Here is a 23,285-nt window from a genome sequence, read left to right on the forward strand (position 1 = left end):
TGCAATCTGTAACCGATTTGGTTCGCCACGTCGTTTTTTTTAATTAACTGCATGAACAGCTTGAGATCAACAGTAAGCCCACCAGCATCATCTAAAGTCATTTACAATCAGCATGCCTCCAACTTGAAACTTTTAATTAGGCTGTTACTCTCTAGTTACTCTCCCCTCGCTCCCTCCGTGCAGGGACCATCTCTAAATGTAAAGCCATAGAAAGCTTCATTCACTTAATGAAGCATAATGAAGTGTATGTTAATTTCATATCATGTCTTATCATTGATTAGTGTCTGATCAACCCTCCATCCAAGTCTGAATGACAATAACCATCATTTATGATAAACAGGTTGTAGTGGAGGAGGAACATCTGAGCTCAGTCTGTTGGTTCTTCTGCTCATGGACCTTAGACACATGAATATGCAAATACTGAGATTGCAAAAGCTAACCTGAAGCCAAGACACAAATCCAGCCAGTAATAACATTTGATACAACAAATTGGAATATTTGAGAAGACTAAACTGATTCCAACTGCACCACCATGTGAGTTAATCCCTTATTAATCAGACCTGGAAGGAAGAAATCCAGCATTACTCTTCCCCAGGAAAGACTCACGTTAGGGAATCAGATTGAAACGCTCACATTTATAGTCTCATATTATTCATTTTTGATGATGCTGTCTTCAGATATATATGAATAAGAATTTCCAAATACAGGTTTAGTTAAAGTTTTATTGAACTAGCTAAACTGAAAGAATCTGAGGGGATTTTCAAATGCTACAAACTCACCTGACTCAAATGAGTTCAGTCAATTGTTTAGAAATCGCAGATAATCAGAACCAAGTCTAATTTTGTGATTTATTACTTGGAGTTTAAGGGGAACACCACCAATTTTATACATCTAAGTTTGTTTAGAGGTCTTGGGGAGTACCACTGAATGAATGTAAAGAAAAAGTTGCATAAAGTCTTTTGTGGACCTAAAGAGAGCTGTATGAATTCTACTAAATTGTCTGGGTGAAGTGTGAAAGTGAAAAACTTCTGGAGGAGTAGAGTTAGAAAGAAGAGAGCTTACCAGTCAGTTGTAAAATCGCTTCCTGAACAGCTCACGACCAGCAGATCTGTAGCTTAGCTTTTGAAATCATGCATAAAACTGCACTACCAAGCAGACCAAGACCCACTTTCTCAAGTGGTCCTTGTTGATCCACATCAGAGTTTGAGTGATTACACCAGCTCAGACGAACCCTACTTAAGAGCCAAAACAAGGTAAGGCAAAAAAGCACTCTCAGCCACTCAGCCTCTTTTAAAGCTGTCCATCCATCACTTGCAGCACAAGCAAACATAGTTGAATTCTGCGTATCATTCTTCTTCGCTCACCATTACACCAATTACACCAGTTAGCATACATACACACATTCAGGTCGTTGCCATAGAAACCAATGCAGATAGTTACATGATGCCTGAACAACCACAGCTGACATGATCACTCACACACACACACACACACACACACAAGGCAGACCTATACACTGGAACACAAAAACACAATTTGTCAATAGTCTGAACACAGTGTAGAGCCTTTAAATTCCTCAAACTGTGCAGAAGTGTAATCACTAGTGAACAAATATAAATACATATGTAGGGGTGAACAACAAATTTTTGCAATTAAGAAAAAATAGAGCCTGACTGCTTCATCGGTCACCAGTGTTACTGGCCAATATTGGCCTATCACAGTCACTCACATCAATTAGAATTTATTTACTTTGACAGAAAATCCATGTACTTATTTGCCTATCCCTTACTTTTGAAGGGGGACCTCATGATTTATAATTACCTAAAGATTGTTTGATTGTTTTTCACTAAAAAGGATGTTTACCTATCTGTGATGCAGCAAAAATGTTTGTTTCTTACCAAAATGTAAAGTAATTTCAGTGTGTTTTGGAGCCATTTGAAGAGTTTAAAGCATATTTTCCTGATTACTGCGATAATATCATTAATCGCAATTATTTTGGCCAGAATATTCGTGACATGAAATTTTCATATCATTGAACGTCGGGTCAAACTGTCATTGATTTTTTTGTTTTTTTTTAATGCATGCAATCTAGTGGCAGTGGTGAGGACGGTAGCAGCTGCTGATGGCAGGGAGGTTAGTCCTGACCAAAGCACTATCAGCTCTCCATAAAGTTTTTGAATTGTGTTATTAACAAACTGTCCAATTTTTACAACCAAGGGGATACACTGACATACCCATTTAAAAAACCCCAGCAACTTCGGGACGAGGGAACTGGAAGTGCAAAAATGCTCTTATTTCCAGATTTCATCACTTACCCCTGCAGCACTCTATACTCTCAGAACTGTCTGTACCACATGAGGCAGACTGCGCTCCACAGCTGAGCAAGCAGTGGTGCGGAGTCAAGCAGTGTCCTTGCAGTATGTCGCTATCTAGTTTGTGAAATACACAGCTGGAATGTTAATAAACAATTACCCATTATGTTATACATTGAATATAACTATAACATAGCCCTGTCCTTGACAACTGTCATGTCAGTCGAGCCTGTCGCTATACTATGTTAGCAAGGTAACTCGCCAGCTCTAGTTGCTTACCTTTCAGTCATGTACCAGACTGAATGATAAATGACAACAGTGCAGTGATGGATTGAGTCTGTTGAGAGTTGACTTGTTGCTATATTGCTCCCTAGTTGGTTCTTGTTTGCTATATTATCTAGTTAGCTAACCATGTAGCCAATTTCATAGCCTAGCATCTTAGCCCATCCTACCTTTCCATTATGACATTAAAGGGAGTGAAACTAATGAAAATGTTACATGTATCCACACCAAACCTCCAAAACAATTACAGTTGTTGCATTTGCAAAAGTTAAAAATTCCTCTGGTTTCCCCCAGGGACGTTGAAAGTTGAAGTCTGTTTGCACTTTTGTTTGCAGTAAACAGTGGTCTGAGTATGTGAAAACCCAAAACTGCCAAAACTGCATTAAAATGTTTGTTTGCGCTTGTTTTTACAGGATAATCTGCAGGTACAAATGCTGAAAACGACCAGTAAACAAATTCATGGGCATCATGGTGTTCGACAATACACTGAGGTTTGAAATTAAGGATGAAAAAGGAGTATAATCTTGCCAACTGCTTTTACCACCACATTACAAATACAGCAGCAATCTTTAACTTGCTTTTTTTTAAAAAAACATCCTCCTTCCATGTATCTCTCCTTTAATCCTGCTTTCAAGTCTCTCATACAGGTTGGGCTGTGATTTGGGAAAAGACTTCAATAACCTCCTACACCAGGTTGTTTTTAGTGCAGTAACCTATTTTTCATTATTTAGAGGTCAGATAAAATGCCTGGTGTGCTTTATTCTGGTCTACAACTGACCGTCCTTGTACTCTCTCTCTCTCTCTCTCTCTCTCTCTGGGTGTAGGCAGTTCAGCAAGGGATCATTTATTGACTTGTATTTAATTAGTCTGCAGTATTCAAATAGCGCATCTGTGCTGCAGTCTGTAGCTGACTACAGTACACCACCAAAGTTGCCAAAATTTGTTAGTGGGTGCATGCATGCGTGCAAGTGTCTGCACTTATCTAGGAGTGTGTATGTAGAGGTGTATAAAAATGCAGAGGAAGGTGCCTGAGCTTTATCAGATGAACAGCTTTTCACACTGGCCTGGTTCAAACAATCCTGAATTCTTCCCCCAGAGCTTCAATAGCAGTTCCACCTCCCTGACTCTGATACAATCACTTTTGTTTTGGCTCAAACAAGTCTTATCTGGTAAAGTTCAACAGAGGCCAGCTACTTCATGGCAACAACCTGCTATTGATATAGATTCATTTAACTTTGGGAGCAACAAAATCTCTTCGCAAAGTAAAGATATGCTGGAAAGTGAAAACACAGCACTTCTTGTTTATCACTATAAGCTTCTGTGTAAATAATCTGGGACATTTTTATATAAATAATTGTTATTCATTACTTTGCTATGTGAAAAAAGAAATTGTGACCCCCTGTTGATTCCCCCTTTACAATATCAGAAGGGAACATCCCCTCCTCACCAGGAGAGACTACCCGTGTGCTCATCCAGGTGTTTGTTTTCCAACACCACACCTCCTCTCCATTCACAACAATGGCTCCCTGTTGCTGCTTGCATCCAGTTCATAACTCTGGTACTTGCCTACCTCCAAACCATGGTCAAACCCTACAGCCCAGTGTGACCACTGTGGTCACTCTGCCTCTGGATGTTTAGCAGTCCCATTGCTCAGAGAATCCTGTGGTTGCTCATCTTAGTCAAGCCTCTATCTTTAAGCACGTATCATGCTTGTGCTTATGCTTTGTGATGATATCTAACTCTAGCACTGCCAAATTAATGTAATGTGATATAATGTTAATGGAAATGAGCCACTTCTGTAGTTATCAGTTGAATCAGTGCTTTTCCTGATAAGTCTCAAAATGTCTGTTGTGATATATAGGGCTGAACCTGACTTAGAATTTTGTCAGCTGATGAATTTTGGCTGGTCAGTACGACTCAACAAGCTAGTTTTGTAGTACTGTCATTTTAATATGAGACTTGGTTGTAAAGTTTATAGCCTGACAGACTGTTGCTCTTGTGTTGCTGTGTGTGTGAAAGGTGAGGCAGCTAAAAAAAGTTCAACAAGTTGTTAGCTGACATTTTGGAAGTGTCAATCAGGATCTTCCCGAGAGATGCATTGAATTGTCAACTTTTAGGGGGGGAGCTCTAGGGATAAAGGTCTGTACCATACCACTGCAAACAGCATACCAACATAACATGGTCTAAGTGACAAAGACATCAGGCAAACACACTGTAAGCATAATCACACTTGAATGAAGTTTAGCCATTGAGATAAATGTACACTGATTCTGCTTAATTCATACTGCATTTAGATTACTATAGTAAAATAAAATAAACTTTATGCTTAGCCAATGAACTCACTGTAGTTTATAAAAAAAAAAAAACGTGTTAACTCTGACTTCCAAGTTCAGTCACAGAAACGCTGCCTTATTCTTCAATGTTCTTCTGCAACCACAATTCTTAGAGTTGCAGATATATTTTAAATAGATATCTGTGATAATAATTAATAAAGAAGAATGAAATTCAAAGACTATGCATTTGATATCTTTCCTGTTTAATATCAGCATCTTTTTTCTAGTACAGTGGAAATTTACTTTGATAAGACTATCTCATGCGAATCAAGCGACCATATTGTTGCTAGGATCGGCTCCAAACTCCCCACAACCCTCAAGGATAAGTGGGTATAGCTAATGGATGAATGAAAAAGACCAGAACCATACTTTAAAGCCAATCTCTGACAAGCATGTCTTTATGTAAACGTGATGACAATTGAACATGTTGGTCTCATGTCTAAAATGTTGGTGTTATGTCTTTAACATGTAAATATTACAATAGCAATCTTACTAGGTCAGACCTAGTAACATCTCTGCATCACTCCGTATCACTCAACATGGCACAAGTCTAAATTGAATGCCCTCAAACTAAAGTAAAGTCCGTAGCTTGACAAAAGTGAAACATGCACCAAGCCAGCTCCATGGAAGAATTAATAAATATCCAACAAAACTACTCACATGCAGAATGTAAGCAAATGGTGATCAAATGAGGGCCCCAGCTCAACATCTTGTCATCTGTCATGCACTGTCTGACATTATTAAGTAAGCAGCAGAACTCTCTACCTAATAGCAGCTAAAATGATGAAACTGATGAGAAAACATATTAGGGGATTTACTATGAAAAGCAGTAGTGTCCCTTATGCTCAAGATACTTCAACACTGCCAGTGAAAGAACAGAAGAAGAACGCTTTTGCTCCATCATATAATTATTTCACACTGTTTTCACAACACTGTTCTTTCTCTCTGCTCCCTCTCAGACAAAAAGTGCCAAATACTGCAGCAGTGTCATCTCTTTGTGTAAACGTGTGTGTGTGTGTGTGTGTGTGACGTGTTAGGTGTAAATAAAGCCACAAGGAACTTTAACTCACAGTTATGGACATGCATCTGTGAATAACAAAAAACTGTCACATTTTGCAGCTTGATGAAACAGCAGTGTTATATATTCCCATGTCATTCAAATGCAGCACCGCAACAGCCAGACTCTAAAAGCTTCTGTACTTAAAATATTATTCCAAAGATGTAGAGTCAGGTTGGGTTTTTCTAAAAGACAAAAATGTTTCTGGCTTCTTTGGATTTTATAGAAGGAGAACTGAGAGTGAGGGCTCCAAAGTAAAGAAACCTAAAGAAGCTAAAATGTCTTCTGAAGAAAATGCAAAGAAAAAGAAGCACTACCCACATAGTATTATTGACAGGTGATCTCAGCAGAGGGCACAGCAATAACACCACAATAAAATGAGGTAAGCACTAAAGATGGAGACAAAGCAGGGGAGGATTTTCAGGACAGCAGCCCTTATTTTCTCTACTTCACTTCAGCCCCACACAATACATGACATTTAGACTGCCTCTTAGCTGTAACACCTCAAGGCACGAGAGCTCTTCCTCAACATGTGAACATACAGAAAATTCCAGTGTGAACATATTCAGGCTCACTGGCTGACAGAGCTACAGCTCAGCTCCTCTCAGCCGACTGAATCACCACCAGCCAGCAGTGGCTGCAGACATCCTACCACTGGTGAGCTCCAAGATTGGACGAAGCTCTGGTTTACCTGGCTGCTCAGCTCGGACTGATCTACCAGTTCAGACAGGATTAGGTGAATGTGCTGCCTTAACAGAGCAGAGCACAAAGCTAAAGTCTGACGGTTTGTAGGCTGCACAAAATCGTTCAACCAAGACTCTCCTCTGACTCTGAGCTGACCTCTGGATCAATAGGCCAAAGGGAGAGACGGCATCCCTCAGCCTCCAGAGAGCAAACAGAGCCAATGGTTGCTCCCTCCGCTAATCTTATCTCTATTGTGCACACATAAACACTATCTATAATAAATCACCTTCAACGGACAAGTGGACTCTATGGGGAGAAGTAACAATGCAGACTAATAATGGTGCCACAATCCTGAAGCACCGATATTACCTGCTGCTGTCACCGGCGTTTCTTTTAGCTCTGATGCTGCTGCTGGCCACCTCACTGTGAATGTTGTCATTTACATATTTTACACAAGATTGAAATGGCAAAACGCTCCAGCCCAGCTGTTCCTGTGTTTGTGTTGGTACTGATGAAGTAAATTAGCAGGCTAAATCTGGCAGCACAGGGTCCAGGTTCTATAATGAGAGAGCTGAGACTAAATCAGTTGTGGCTGTTTGTTGGCTGAGGCTGTTGTGGAGCAGTTGGCGTTTCTCTTATCTGCCTTTAAAAGGCAAACGACTCACTCTGCTTCCCCTCTTCTGGCTTGGCGTGGCTGTCCTTATGTGTTTCTGTGTGCCTTTTATTCGTGTGTCTCTGTGTGTTCAGCTGACAGATGCTGTAAAAGTGGGAACACTGTCGCCGTAGCAACTCGAGAGTGCCGTCATGTCGAAGAGGAAAAGAATAGAGCCCCTATTTCTTTCTCCAGCCCTGGTTTCCATGTCACTTTATCAGCTCATTACATGAACACACTGACCATCTTTCAGTCTGTAAAAAGACTGGAAAATAAACCTAATCTGGGATTACCTGCCAGTTCTATTTGAAGATTTACCTTACTTTAAAAGCTCACATAAATCCATAGGAGGTGATTTTCTAGTCAACAACATGGTTACTGTATGTAATGATAAGCTCTTTTTGCATTAAGAGAGGTTTTGACACTGCATTGCATTTTCACACAAGCTATCTCAAGTGTGACATCCTGCTTAACCATTTGAATACCAAACTGGTTTTGCTCAGTTTTAAAGGTTATGGCACTTGTCTCCATATATTATTATTTACAGTAATAGGTTGGGCTATTCAGAAATGCCAGTCACTCCCATTGCTTTGCTTTGATATTAGCTAGTAAAACTCGTGTTTTCTTTCTTTTTTCTTTTTTTTAATTATCTTAGCATAAAGAAAACAGAAGCACAAGGGGCAAACATTAACATTAAGTTGGCACTTGGCTGAGGAGCTCATTGTAATCATCTGCAAGATGGTGACATCAGTAATGTTAAACAAGTAGTTCTTGAGCCCTAATTAGTACAGTGCAGGGAGAGAGTGGTGTGTTCAGACAAACTTCCAAGGGTCTGCTGCTGTGTCAGGCAGCACAATCCAAACAGGACGAGAGTAAACAACCACGTGATGTAATGTGATCGTGGCAGATTGTTAAGGAGATCTGTCCGTCAGCCTCCCAAACAGAGAAGAAAATCTTGTCAGTGAGAACAGAGGACAGAGAGAGGGTGACGTAGTGTGTCAGAGGGGAAATATGGGCCATTGGGTACAAGTGGTGGATGATGAGAATCCTACCCAAACTTAAACCAGAACAGACACTGGGGACCACTAGAAACATCAGAATGAGATGTCTTTACATGGCTGGGCTGTCAGGGCAACTAGCCAGAATCTTCAAGTCACAACACTTATCACAACCCATTCAAGATCCTTAGATCTTTGCTGGCTCACCCTGAGAATAACGCTCCCCCTGAGAGGAAGAATGGCATGGCTCATGACATCATCATGACATCACATGCAACAGATGTGGGGCACACTACATCGTTAAACAGCAAAGATCCTGGACAAGAGACTGGAAAACAGACATCAGCTGTGTGAAAACAGCTCCAAACATCCACTGGGAAGAGGCCAAAGGTCATCGACCAGAAGTCAATGGATAGCCAGAGAAATATCAGGAGGAAAAAGTTCCATGCTTAGGCCACGTGACGACATGTGAGATGTCTCACAGACACATAGGAAAAATCCATCTGCTGAGGAATACTGTGAAACTGCTCATTAAAGCACCAGCAAATATGAAGTCAGACACGGGAAACTGACTACATTTGTTTGCTTTTTGTGAAATATGAATTGAGTCCCTGACTGCACTACGAAAAGCAGCAGATACCTATTCCTCGATCTACTAAAACATTAAAAACATAATTGTTTATATACGCAGTATATATATATATATATATATATATATATATATATATATATATATATATATATATAAAGATTGTCCATATCTATATACTGTGCATATATCTATATCTATATCTATATATATCTACGATGATCACCAAATTAAGGATCAAAGTTTAATCACCTTTTGAAAAAAAAAACATGCACAGATGCGCAAACATCTTAAGTTTTCATCTGAGAGCTGGAAGGAGTTGAAGCCATAGAAAACCTTATCAGTAGCTGTGGTTACATTTTGCATCTTGCTGTACTAGGAGCCATGGAGACGAGACGGAAATAGACACTGGCACTTAGGCGAAAGCAAACATTAGTAGAGCTGAGAAAAGAATGCCTGATGTATGCATGGACGTGACGTGCCTGCACCAAAGAACATGCCTAGTTGCATAAGGACAATGTATATTGAATTTCCACTGTACTGTATTGTGTCCCTGAAGCACAACCCCCTCCCCAGTTCAAATGCTCATATATTCAGGGCATAGTGGTTCTGCTCCCTTTCACTGACTGCTGTGTAGGAGTCAAATTAGAGTGAGCTGATCCAGTGTGGCAGTCCTGTGAAGGCTTGAGTGGAGAAAAGAGCAGAGGAGGAAGAAGCGCAAGTAAGGCAGGAAAGATGGAGGAGAGGCAGAAAGGGGAGGGGCAGTAATGGTGAGGAGTGGGAGAAGTGGGCTAAGTTAATGGATGGAGGATATTACATGGAGAGGATAATGAGAGGGAGGAACAGCTTAATGAGGGGGGTGATAGAGACTGGGTAGCAAAGCTAAAGGGTTATATGGAGCACTAGCTCTATTACAGAGGGGAGTTGGGGACATCATAATCCCTGTGGCCTTATAAGTAATTACTATGTGATAGAGAGAGAGAATGGTAAGACCTATCTACTGTCAGCAGAATTGGAATTAACTCCCTAACAGTTCCCTCACTGCACCATACTTTTATGTGTGTCAGTGTGTGTCTCCAGTACTCCTACCCTTTTAAGATTTGAGTGGTTGACTGTCAGAGCGAGAGCATTTGTGCATAGTGAGGGCATTTTTCTCTCAGGCTTTGTGTCTATAAGCAAGTTAGTTTAAGGGGAGACGATGTGTTTATGGTTAAAGGAATTGTTGGAGTACATAAAATGTGTGATTCCCTCCTCTCTGTATGGATCGTAAGACAGCAGGAGATCTGGTCAGTGTATTCTGGGGCTTAACAGCAGGCAGGCTGTTTTTATCTACTTGTCCTACAGATACACAGTAACCAGGCTGTTAGGCTTCAGTCTGGTATGAAAACACTGGCACTGTTAAGCAACAAGAAGACAAAATCCAAAGTTATGTGTCTCTGTATATCTCTAGCACCAGTACTACATGCTAACATTTTAGTGTGCAAAGTGTTGAGTGAAAGCAAGACGCTAGGACTAACCAAATTAAAGTTTGTCACTGTGTTCTGTTATTAGTTATAGCTGGCCTATTTTTGGACCTGCTGAGCAATCAAAAAATATCAAAGGCATGCACAGCGACTCCAACCCTCCAGTTTAGTTCTCTGTACAAACAAGAAGTCCCTGCTAGAAAAACGGGTCTGTACCATATTTTCCATAGAAGTTTTAACTGACTGCTACCTCATTACAACCACTACTACTCATTTGAGTAGTTTAGTGTGAATTTGGGTTTACTGTCATCCCCATATGTAAGGAACCATCAGAAATCTATTCAATTAATCATGTTTCACAAATATAATCCCATATTTTTTTCAGAATATTTACTCTTAAAGCTGCAGGGGTCAAGGAGTTAAGGGACAGTTAATTCAGCATTGATTATTTTGGGTGGAGCAACATTCTACACTCTATTCTAAATCTTGTCTGTTTATTTCTTTTAATTACCTGAAGAATTAAATCAATTTATGAACAGTTTGTTATGGGATCCAAGGGCAGAGTTAAAGCAGGGCACGTCAAATTTCATTTCATTCTCCCTCTTAACCCAACCGGTCGAGGCAGATGGCCGCCCACCCTGAGTCCGGTTCTGCTCGAGGTTTCTGCCTCTTAAAAGGAAGTTTTTCCTTGCCACTGTCGCCTAGTGATTGCTCATGGTGGGATTTGTTGGGTCTCTCTCTGTAATTACCTATTTTAAAGAGTATGGTCTAGACCTGCTCTATATGAAAAGTGCCTTGAGATGACTTTTGTTGTGATATGGTGCTATATAAATAAAACTGAATTGAATTGAATTGAATTTGACAAAAAATAATTCATACACTTGACTATATGCTTTGCGTTGCTCTACAAGACGAGACTAGAGTTGTCAATTTCTAATTCATCCATGCACGACAAACAGTGGCCTATTTCATTTACGGCTGAATGAAAGTACTGTTGTTTTTCCTGCACACCATTTCTACTATACTGTCATGCATTTGTGTTTGCGATAAAACAAGGTTGTTGAGGCAAAGTGGGCTAAACATGTGTTTTTTTCATATTATCTATCTGGTATATTTTTATTGCAGCCCCACAGGCTACTATTGCCTGCCACTGCTATAAAGTAGACAAAATGTAAACAGGGCACCATAGTGTACAAGAAACTTATGTAATTCACAGTTTAGTACTAGGACGAAACAATACAAAGCATGTGTCACCAGTTGTCAATCAAACTGTTACTTTGCAACACTGCTGTCAGTTCAAAATCTTAAAATGTCATTCACCTTGTCAGAAAGAAATGGCCCATCATCCTAAAAGCACTGGACTGAAAGACACACACCTTACATCAGTTTTAAACTTCCCACTACCTTTGACAGAAAGGAGCTCCATCTTCAGTTTGTCTTATGTGCAAATGAGCAGGCCAATGTCACACCAGGGCCGGCATCGAGCCGCATCGATTTAATGTAACCGCTGCACGCTATGCATAGCATTTGACTAAAATGGTATTTATGAGAGTGTGCGGAAGGAAGTAATCAATGCTTGAAACAAGAAAGGATGAGGGCAGGAAGAACAGATGAGGTGGGGGGAGTGGAAAGGAAAGTATGAGGAGAGGAGGTGAGGGGGTGAGGCTCTCCTATCTCAAAGAAAATTAATGACAGTACTATACCTTCAGGTTGGAATCCCAGGAAGGAGACCCCAGATGATTTCCCCTCACTGCAATTCAGGTACCTGTGAATCAGAGAAGACAGCACTAAATCTCTACAAGGCTGAAAATTATCACCCAACTGCAGCTCTACACAGCTGTTTAGCATATTTTGGCTCATTATTTTGGTTTGTTTCTTTCACTGTTCTCAACTAAGGCTGGGTATAGAATCATAGTTTTTGTCTTGGCACGGAATAAAAAGGTTGTTTTTACTTCTTTGACCAGACTTTCTCTTGTTTTTCAAAGTGAAATATCAAAAAGCATAAGTTTGGATTGGTTTAGGACCTAAGGTATTGTATTGGCACTAGCATTGGTTGATAGGGACCACTGAAGCACTTTTTTTGTTATGTAATTGTAAGTTAGGCTGAAAATGTCCAACTTTTGAAGAAAGTGTGAATATATAAGACAGTGACAATCGCCCTAAGGGAGAAGGAAGAGATAGAAATGTCAGTCTTCCCCCTGTACATCTGTGCTCAGCCTGAACCTAGACAGACTGAAGACAGACAAGTGTCGGTGAATATTGAGTGAGTGACCTTTCAGATAAGGCCTAGATGGTCTTCATATTCCCTGCCATCATTGTCACGAGGACTGTAACAATAGATCCATCATCATCAATCATCATTCCAGGGGTTGGGGAAAGACTACTGAACTATGACAAATGGTGTAAACAATCCAGTAATATTCAAACAGGGACTTCAACTCAGTTGCCAGTTTATGAGGAAGACCAAGTTTAAACATGAAATCTATTACAACAGCTCTGAAATAAATCCTGCCTATATGAGAGTTATAATGTCCAGGGCATTTTTGTTTATTTAAAACTATACAGAAAGCTGCTGATTCATCTCAGTGGTTGATGAAATTTGTGGTGATACTGATAGATGTTTCTAATATTTTGTGCAACCCATTGATATCGATGAGGTTATACTAAACAGTAGAAATACCTCTCCAGCACAGTTTAAAGGCAAACTAAACATTATAAGCTTCATGAAGGCAGAATATAATGCAGGGATGCTGCATTTGGCTGCATTAGTTTTAGCTAGGTGGACCTAATAAAGTGGACAGCTGTGGTGTTACTCGCTGGTCACTGGTATCATTTTCAAGCATTTATCTCCATCACTGAGAGAGAGAGAGAAAGAGAGAGAGAGAGAGAGAGAGAGAGATTAAAAATGTTTAACTGAATTACCATAGGTCTACGATCTTCAGAATGGGAAGAACCATTCAGACAACTAAATTGTTGTTTATCTTGTAATGAAGGCTTTCGGGCGGTTGATTATCACAGTGTTAGGTAATGCTAATTACATGAGCAACATTTACATTATATGGTATTTCTTCTGAAGTGGTTGGCCTCATAGTAGAGTGTGGATTTAATGTAATGTGTTCATTAGAATCACATCTAGCAGTAAGGCAAAACAAATGTCTACTTCTCTAAAGAATAGTTTTAATATTAGTCTACAATAACCTTATCACAAAATTTGCTTAACTGTACGTTTGTCTCATCAACTAGCCGAAGTTAGAGTAGAAAACACTAACTTTCTCGATGTTTCCTAGCCACCATGTAGCCTAATGTAACGTGTAACGAAATACTGCTAGCTTAAGTACTAGCATTACTTTTCAACTGAGCCAAGAGTCACGTTAAACTGCTCCTGAGCCATGCATTCCCATTAATCGCCCCTCGAGGTACTTACTTATACCCGTTTCTGATGCCCCTCTCTCTCGCTCTCGTTTGCGCCGCTTCTCCTTCTCCTTCCTCTCCTCTTTCTGGGGGGAGAGATGGAGAAAGGAGATGAATCGGATCCCAGGCGGAGAAAGATGGGAGGCGAGGACCGCTGGCAGAAGCTCCCGCAGCAGCGGGGAGCGCACAGCGGAGGAGCGGGCAATAAAACGACAGGGCTCCGCTTACCGAGCCTGATATATCGCCATTATGTGGGTCACAGATGAAGTATTCATCTCCTGCTTTCATCGCACAAGTTAAAATTCATCCCTGCGATGGTACAATCCAGAGAGAGATGGAGAGAGTCGGTGTGTTGTGATAACCTATATTTGGCTAAGCGGAGCCCACTGACACTATTTCATGCATTTGAAAGATATAGGCTATGTTAAGAACTGAGGGGTGTATTTATTCGTCTTTAAGTTGGTTTAAACTTACAGTAATACCAGCACATATTTATGAAATAAATTAATTTAAAGGCATAACGTCATAAAGAGAACTGACATAATTAAACCTAAATCCAGGTGAATAAGAATCCTCTTTGGACCTGTCCTTCAGTACAGACCATTATTTTGGTGTCCTAGGCCAGACATGGGCCTACACAGGCACATTGACAGGGTTTATCTTTTCAATCAATTATTCAACTTTATTCTTCTCAATAATACAGTCTGTCAATAGATCTTTTTCACAGCAGACATTTTGATATGTCAGAGCAGGAAAAGCACAGGTGCATGCAAATTTTACATCAAGACTGTATTCCATTTAGGTGAGTCAGGTCCAGGGTTGGGTTTGTTCTGTACATGCTGGCCCACTGGGACAGTGTCTTGGAATAGAGCCTTTGTTAATGATAATGTAAAGTTTCAACTGTGCCTTTCCTGCTATAAGTCAAAATGTCTGCTGTGAAAAGTTTCTGTTATTACTTATTCTGTTTTTATTCATATTGACAAAAACTTACATGTCAGTTGAGACACCAGGTCTCTATCTTTGTATGATTCATACACAGCTGTGTGAGCAAGTGAACCACAGGATCACAAAAGAGGTGAGAGCCAGAAGTTTCATATATATGACAATAAGCATCAGCCCTTAATACAGAGTCAGCCTGCCTCAGCATCAGGTGTAGAGGACAGTGTGTAGTCCAGTGTGAGCAGTGGGTTTATCGATCAGTATGAAATACTTTTAGACTAGTAGACTGGTAGACTGCCTGTGCCTAAAATTACCATGTATCCAGTGCAGCCTCAGTGCTGCTGTCGGAGCAGATGGAGCTTACAATGCCTTGCTTGAGGGCATCCTGCACCTGTTAAAAATCCACTTCCTCACTCTCATTTCTACATTCTTTTTCTCTGCAATTCAATGTCATAATTAATTGTGACTATATAGGACAGACTATACTGTTTTAAAATGATAAAACTAATACAAAACAATGTTTATTCCAGCCAGTGAGTAACAAAGTAACAACCTGCAGTTAGCAGTGCACCTGTTAAAACAGCATCTGCATACATACATTATGATTGGAAGTTCATTCTAAAATTCAGTTTTACTGACTAATTTGACAACGTAACACAATGTAGGACACATCTTGACAAATAAAGGGATGTGTTTTTTTCTATACAATTGTCATATTTGTTGGAACTTGATTGAGTGCATTTACATTACACACAGCATCCTGGTTTTGAGGTTTATCATGCTTTTGATCATTTTCAGGATATGATGTTAATATGGGTCTTCCCCCTGGGCCTACATCATGCAGGTTTGTGATCTGTGAGAGCAACAGTGAAATGTATCCTCCATATTATAGATGTAATTTTTTTCTGCTTGTACATCATCATTACATCATTTATTTTTTTGCTTTGCTAATAACCTAAAGTAACTTGAGTTGTGGGCACACCCGTGAAATGAATAAGGTGTTTATGTGCCACAGTATCCTGGCTTCTATTGATGCTCTAGCTTCCTTATTCTAGTTCAAATCTGGCATAAAGGCTTATTCAGGTTTCCGAAACTAGGACGTGATGTTTACATGCACAAAGCGTACATTAACCAGTCAGGGATAATCTGAAAACCTGATTTCAACCTGGTTAGTTGTCATATTCAACAGGAAGACGCATTGTAAGTCTTTTGTGTTAGCTGTTGTGTGCATTTGCATATTTTTGTAACATTATATCCTGACTGTATGGCAATGCATCTTCTTCTGATATCTTTCTGTGAATTATTCTTTAAATGATTATAAAAATATCTGTGTCATGGTTTGGAGTTTCAGTCTGCTCATTCATCCTTTCATTCACTGACTCCAGTTATTAGTACATATATATTCTTTTTCTGCCGTCATTTCAGACCTTACCGCTTCCACCTGTCAGCCTGACCTGCTCGCTTTCTTCACTTACCTGCTCACCTCGTCCTATTTCCACTTGTTCTCTGACAGATTTTTTGTGTCATGTGCCTTAGGTTTTCTAGCACTCTGTTCTTTGCCTGCCTGTGTTGATCCTATTCTTGACCTTGCCTGTTTTTTTTTTTTTTAATTCAGCCTGAGCCTTTGTATTTTGTTTGCCTGATTGTATTTTGTATTTTGCATTCTTGTTTTTTCAAAGTTAAAATTCTTTACTTTTACATCTGCCTCCTGACTCATGCTCTTGGGTCCCTTTTCTGGGAACTGTGACAATGAAATCTTGATTGTCATGAGAAAGAACTCCTCATTGAAACAGAGACTGGGGAAGATAAAGTAGGCCTTTATTAAGAATTAATGAACAACATTATGAAAGCAATGATTAATAAATGTACAAGGCCAACACACATTTCATTACAAGTTGTACAGATTATGCTGCATTCGGTTACAAACTGCCAGAATGGATTACATTACCCACAACCACAGCCAAAATACACTAAAATACACTTTTTTTTTTTTTTTTACATGTTTTACTATCTCGAAATACTAAATACCATTTATGTGAAATTCTTTTTTGGGGGAAAAGAGCATGTAAAATTTGCAAGAAATAGAGAAGTTGCGGCTTGCTTGTGTGAAGCTAATTGTAGCTTGTCAGTTCAAATGGACAAGAAAACTGAAGAAGAAATTATAACTATTCTCTATGTGAATACTGTGTTTCCTTGGAGGTTACGTTGCATCTGTGAACGTGTGGTGACTATGATTAATAATTAGCCTAAAAAGGTACAAAGTCATATACACAGTGTGTTCAACCCCAAACCCTTTTTTTCTCAGCTTTACTGTTTCTGTAATTATGCATCTGTGCCTTGTAAATAATGGCTGCTATCATCCCCATACACATCATTCCAAGTCCAGAATATACACTGTGTCAATTAGGCTGTGTGATTTTGCCTGATAGACAGTCCAGCTTTTGTGCTGCTGTCAGTGCCTCTAAAAAATCAAGCCCCTACCCCGTTATTTTCTTTGCCTGGGTCATTTTTTGCCTCGTGTCTGTGCTTCCATATCCTTTACCCCGGTGCTATTTTTTTAAAAAGCTAGACAGAGGGAATGTGGCCCAGAAATCCAGCTCTGAAGATGGGTACCAACTTGCTGTCAGCACTGCTCTCTGCCCTCCAGGGACCTAGCCTGATTACAGCACCATCATTCTCTCTCTTTTAGGTCTGGACACACACTCACACACACACACACACACACACACACACACACACACAGTTGTGGCGCTACTCATTCAATGAACATCTGTACTTTGTAGCTCATTGAATATGCCTTTTCAACTGCATTATTATTTTCTCAGAGCCTTGAATTTGTGTGGTCTCCTGTCACTGCATGTGGGGGCTCTCTGAAGTTTCAGAGTCAGAGACAGAGATGAGCGCGGAGATACTGTTGTCGATGACAGCTGGCCAGCCACATAATTGGCTTGTCGACATGTCACTCTCTATCACTGATGTTTCCATTGGAGCAGAACACCGGGCTGGGAGAAGGGAATCCACTGATACATCTATAATTCAAGTGAGACTCAAACTGCCGACAGCCAGCAGTTTTTACTTGGCAAAACTTACAGCTTATAGCAGTTGGCACAGGTATGAGGTATGCCAGAGACTATTACTGCAGGATTTGTTTCATACCAGGTCAACCAGAACAGTAATGGGGCCAAGCTTTTTTTTTTTTTTTTCAAACTGCGCAAACCTTAGCTGTAGAGCAAATGCTTTATAGGTCAACTTACCTGTTTAATGATGGGATTGCATGAGAGAAGATGATCCAACTATCCCTGACAAGTCACTGGCTCCAGTGCTCTTTAGCAAATACCCACTGATGGTCAGCTTCAGAAAAAAAAAAAAAAAAAAAAAAAAAAATTGTCGACACCAGTGTTTGCTGTTCCCGTTCCATCCTCAGGTAATCTCTGTTACTGGATCAAACCAGATCCAATGTTACAAGTGATGTGTTTGGCCTAATGCTTCTGTGGTTGCTTTCAGTAATGGCATATATATATATATATATATACACACACATTTTTTTTTCTTTCAATGCCAAAACACTTTCTTTTTCATACCCATTTGATTCAGTTTTATTTTGGATGTCACAAAGAAAAAGATGACTGGCTCAGAGTACTAATCCCTAGCAATGTATTTTTATATAGGTATTATAGGCTCTCTAACACAAAGCTATTTAACATAAATTCTATCCTGGAAGTGATTAGTTTAGCTTAGCATAAAGATTGAAAACTGGTGGAAACTGTTAACCTGACTCTACCCAAAGGTAACAAAGTATGCCTACCAACACCTCTAACATTTAGTAAGAAACACATTATATCTTTTTGGTATGTTGTGTTACAAAACTGTTAAAATGGCAGTGCCTTTGTGGAGTGCAACAACTTGCCCCTGCTTTCAGTCATCATGCTAAGCTAGGACATGGTATTGATTTTCTCATGTAATTAACTATGAAAGCAAACCATGTTTCTCATACTATTCTTTTAGCACTACAGCATGCAATATATATTTGTTTTTTTATTCTAGTGTTCTAACTTTGTGCCATTGGTTTGGGAGAAGGCCCTTTCATGTTTCAGTATGACAATGCTCCTATTAAGAAACGGTATTCCCAGTTTCACATAGAGGAGTGTGATTGGCCTGCCCAGAGCCTTGACCTCAACCCCATCCAACACCTTTGGTGTGAGTTGGAGAGCCAACTCTGAGTGAGGTATTATCTCCCAACATCAATGTTGGATCTCAGATCCAATGTTGGATCTGAAAGTCTGAAACCAGGAGAGTGTTGCATCATTCACATCTTATGTCTCAGATAGGAACTCTGTTGAACTACAGTAAGACAGGAAGAGGCATCTTACCTCTAATAATGTATTCACTTAAGACATTTCAGTATATACAGCATCTGTTTGTGTGGGCAACATTAAAACACTATTCGACTATACTGAGCACAGCAACCAGTAAAAGTGAGATGATGAGAGGCATGCAATGTGTGCACTGTAGACAATTCATATTCTGCAGAGTGAAGGGTAGAAGGCAGAGAAGTCTTTCCCCATGCACAGAACAGAGTGAGCCCCAGGCAGAGCTTCACTCCTGGGCCCGTCTTGCTAACCGCCTGCCTTCATCCACTTTGATCACACAGGCGAGCTGAGGAAATTCAGGAGAGCTTGACTTCAATCATCCGGTGGAGCTCCGTCTGTGAAGAGATTCAGTGTAGTGTGACGTTGTGTGCTGGGAGACTTTTGTATGGTAATTTGTTATGGAGGTGGGGGACGACAGGAGGGTTGTTTTTCAAAGGGACACTTTGAAGTTCACCAGAAGTGTACATGGATGCATAGCAAGATTAGAATATACGGGAGTAAATGTTCTGTCCCAGGCAGAGAAAAGAAAAGAAAAAAAAAAAAAACCTCAGTTATGACCTTCAAGTTTGAGTCAAACAGCTTTTGTTCCAATCTGACCTGAGAAAGAAATTTGACAGTTGAGACTGCTCTACCTATCCCTGTGAGGACTGACAGATAGGATAGACTGGGATCTGACATCCTCTATTACAAAGTAGCCGCATGGGTGTCTAGACCACTTTCAGATATGTGTTTCAGCTATGAAGACATTTCAGCTGTTCTTACAAGCAGTATGAGTGAACGCACAACCTCATAGCTCAGCCACCATAATTGTTACAACAATAGAATGACATAACATCTGCATCATTCAAACTGTATGATCAAATACTTAAACCTGTAACAACTGGATTTTATGGTCACTTGGAGGCAGTGGAAACAAGCTGTGAGCACAACACTGGCACATCAACATCATTTATGTTGATACGGTGAACTTATTAAAAGTTGTTTATTTACTCACCCAGCAGGCTTGGAGCAACATTATCATTCATTTAGTCTGGTGAATAATATTCACTTTCTTTTAGCTCTGTTTTTGGTCCCTACCAACTCCTGAGGGAAATGTCTTGCTCTTTAGCTGCAAATGCTCCACTATGTTCACCAGCTAGTCTCTAACAGTATCTGCCCACTGATGTTGAGCAGGTAGTGTACAGTTGGTTTATCATCCTCTTTTGCTGAACTGACTACTGTTGAGTATTTGTATTTGTTGTGGGTGGTCTGTAGTTCTGAAAGTTATCTTACCATACTGGTTCAATTCAATTCAATTTGATTATAGCGATCACAAGAGTATCAGGCATATAGAGAGGTCGGATGTACTGAAATATTACAGAGAGAGAATGACCAGGAGAACATAGGACAGTGCATGTTTTCAATGATTCCATGGTAAAAATGACAAGATGTTCATGATCATGTAAAGTGGTATCAATAATAAATACAAAATACAAATACAAAAGAGATAATAATAGTAAAGACAATTAAAGACGTAAATGCAATAGAAGCAATAATACAAGAAGCAGTACTAATAATTTTTAAACAAAACAGCAGGTGTTGAGTGGGGTTGTAGGAGCAGCAGGAAGCTTGTCATCACAAATCAGACTCTACAGCTCCAGAGGCAGAAATACCTGCAGAAGGTGACAGAAGAGGGGAGAGAGATGAAAAAAAAAATTATGGGAAAGGGAAGATATCGAGTTAGTAACATGTATTTATAGGATATGAATCCATACTCCAGAGAGAAAGAGGGAGAGAGAGAGAGACAGAGAGAAGCTCAGTGCATCATGGAAAAAAACTAGTCTATCCCTAAATCACAGGAAAAGAGGAAAAGTGGTTGCTCCCACTCTTGAAAGCATTAAGACATTACAAATGAATGCATTAATATACTTTGCCTGATTGTTACCTATTAAGATCAATAATTCTATAATTATATACAGTCTGGTAGAGATGCTACAACTTGTGATAGTTACATGTCTTCTCAGTTTAACTGTTCCATCTGCATGCTTCACAATCTGATCGTGCTTACTTAAATTCAATTCAGTTCAATTAAATTTTATTTATATAGCACCAAATCACAACGAAAGTCATCTCAAGGCACTTTTCATGTAGAGCAGACCATACTCTTTAAAATATGGTATTTACAGAGAGGCATGTCTGTAGCTTTGGAAGCTTGGAGCTGAAAAATGATTATCTTCCCTGGTTGGTTTTTGAATTTCCTGAGTGCTTCATGTGGGACTCTGGCCTCTAGTAAATTTGCTAAGCATTTTTGCTGTCATCTGTTGCCTAACTGAAAGGTCTAATCCATGCAGCTGGTCATGTGCAGCACTGATCTCAGTGGGTATGTATAAGGGTCCATCAGAAGTAACCCCCTCAAGCTCATGTATGTTCACAGCATGCAGAAATAATGATGGCTAGCGTGAAATGACCAAGATGCTTAATCACACACCCTGGTCATCCTTAAAGTCATCTATGTGCACTCCATGTTAAAAAAGCTTGATGCGATGTTGTTGATTGGTCAGCATCTGTTGTCTGTGTTCGGACCCCTGTTTCCAAAACTGAAGAAAAGTGTACTTTTACTTTTGAACAACTAGGCTATAACTTCACCATCCTGCTTGTCCAATTCAAACTTCTGACGTCAGATCTCTTGTCTACCCACAACAAATGATGAATCAGAGCAACAAAAAAAAAAGAAGAGCAAAATAGAAAGTGAAAAACTCAACCTCATCAGTTGCACTTGCTCTTGTGCTTTTGGATTTTGAAAAAGCTAAAGTTAAGCTAAGCTAAAAAAAAAAAAAAAAAAAAAAAAAATCACCTTCCAAACTCTTTATATACTGGGTACTGGCCATACCTCAGCCTATACACACAAAAGCAGTCATGCCTTGCTAAATTGTAATTAGACTGTTTGTGGGAGAGGTTTAGCGAATAGTCAGTTGTTACAGTACTGGTTATGTTATTTTCCCCCATTTTTGTACCATCTTTCACCTCTATTTTATCCTTTGGGCAAAGAAATAAAACCCACCAAATATAACCTTGGTTTACGTACATACCACAATTATCTTAAAAAGGTAAGCATCTGTTTTCTTTCCAGTGCTGGATATTTCATTTTGAAGAGCGCTCGTGTGTACATCAGGAATGCTCCCTTCTGCTGCACTGGTAGATGTGGATGTTGCTGTAATCCTCATGATGCTGAGCAGAACCCATCATGGGATTTCACGCCTCCTTCCCTCATCCTGCCTGATCTCCTCACCTCCTTGTTTCCTCATCACCTTGCCTCCTCTCTTTTCATCATATTTCTCCTGACCTTCCCACCTGGAGTGCTTCCCGCCCTATTTCCATTGGAATGCAGTCATGATGAGCTTCAGCTTGTTGGGTGCCAGGCTAATCACTAAAACAAGTAAACAAGCGGAAAGGTGAACAGAGTGCAGCGCAATCAATAACGGTTCTGTGGTTGATTGGTGTGGAGGCAGCGAGTGCACCCACACACACACAAACACACTCACCCTGTGTCATAGAGGTCAACCTGAACAAGACAATGAGGAGGTGGGATCAGTGTTAAATGGCTGTTGATTGACATTAACAAACGAAGAGGAATCTCCCAAAGTAGGTCTGCTCTCCCCCTGACCTCAATTCCTCATTTCCTCTGCCAACACACACATACACACATGCATGAACACAGACCTGAATGTGCTCACACATACACACAGCAACATTTGCTCATACCACTCACACATACACACACGTTCACACACCTATATGCACACTTAGACACACAGACAGGGAGTTATTAGCAGTTTCTCTCCATTAGGGAGTACAGCTGCTGTTGTCGTGCATTACGGCTGCTTTACTTGATCAGTTAATGGCACTAATTTCCCAGAAAGAGCCTCCACCTGGCTTCCATGCCACTCCATCAGCCTCTGATTAAAAGCTGAGTGTTAATACCAGCACTCTGGTGATCTGCAGTACTCCTGTGTGTAAAATAGGGCCTCAGATTGGGATGAAAGGAGGATTTTGAATATTTGAAGAAAGCATCTGCTAGTGATGATTGAACAGCTCCCAGCAAAAAGAAGATTTGACTTGTCTCTGGAGCATTTTAAAGAACTTCAAGTATGTAAACTCAGTGAGATGACAAGCAAGACACACACTTCACATCACAGTGCATTGTGGGATGGACCAT

General features: G+C 40.0%; 1 protein-coding gene across 2 annotated transcripts in view; it reads right to left on the minus strand.

Annotated features, from left to right (window-relative positions):
- The window catches only part of klhdc8a (kelch domain containing 8A), a 34,056-nt gene extending 19,877 nt beyond the window's left edge, over positions 1-14,179 (minus strand). Inside the window, exons 1-2 of one of the 2 annotated variants that reach the window (XR_001960107.2) lie at positions 13,795-14,179; positions 12,074-12,135 (exon numbers count right to left, since the gene is read on the minus strand). The gene's annotated coding sequence lies outside the window, so the exon portion shown is untranslated. The remainder of the gene's footprint in view (positions 1-12,073; positions 12,136-13,794) is intronic. The other variant, XM_018667619.2, reaches the window with a different exon arrangement.
- Positions 14,180-23,285: the final 9,106 nt, after the last annotated feature.

The sequence above is a fragment of the Lates calcarifer genome, linkage group LG12 (genome assembly GCF_001640805.2).
Source record: "Lates calcarifer isolate ASB-BC8 linkage group LG12, TLL_Latcal_v3, whole genome shotgun sequence".
Lineage (NCBI taxonomy): Eukaryota > Metazoa > Chordata > Actinopteri > Centropomidae > Lates > Lates calcarifer.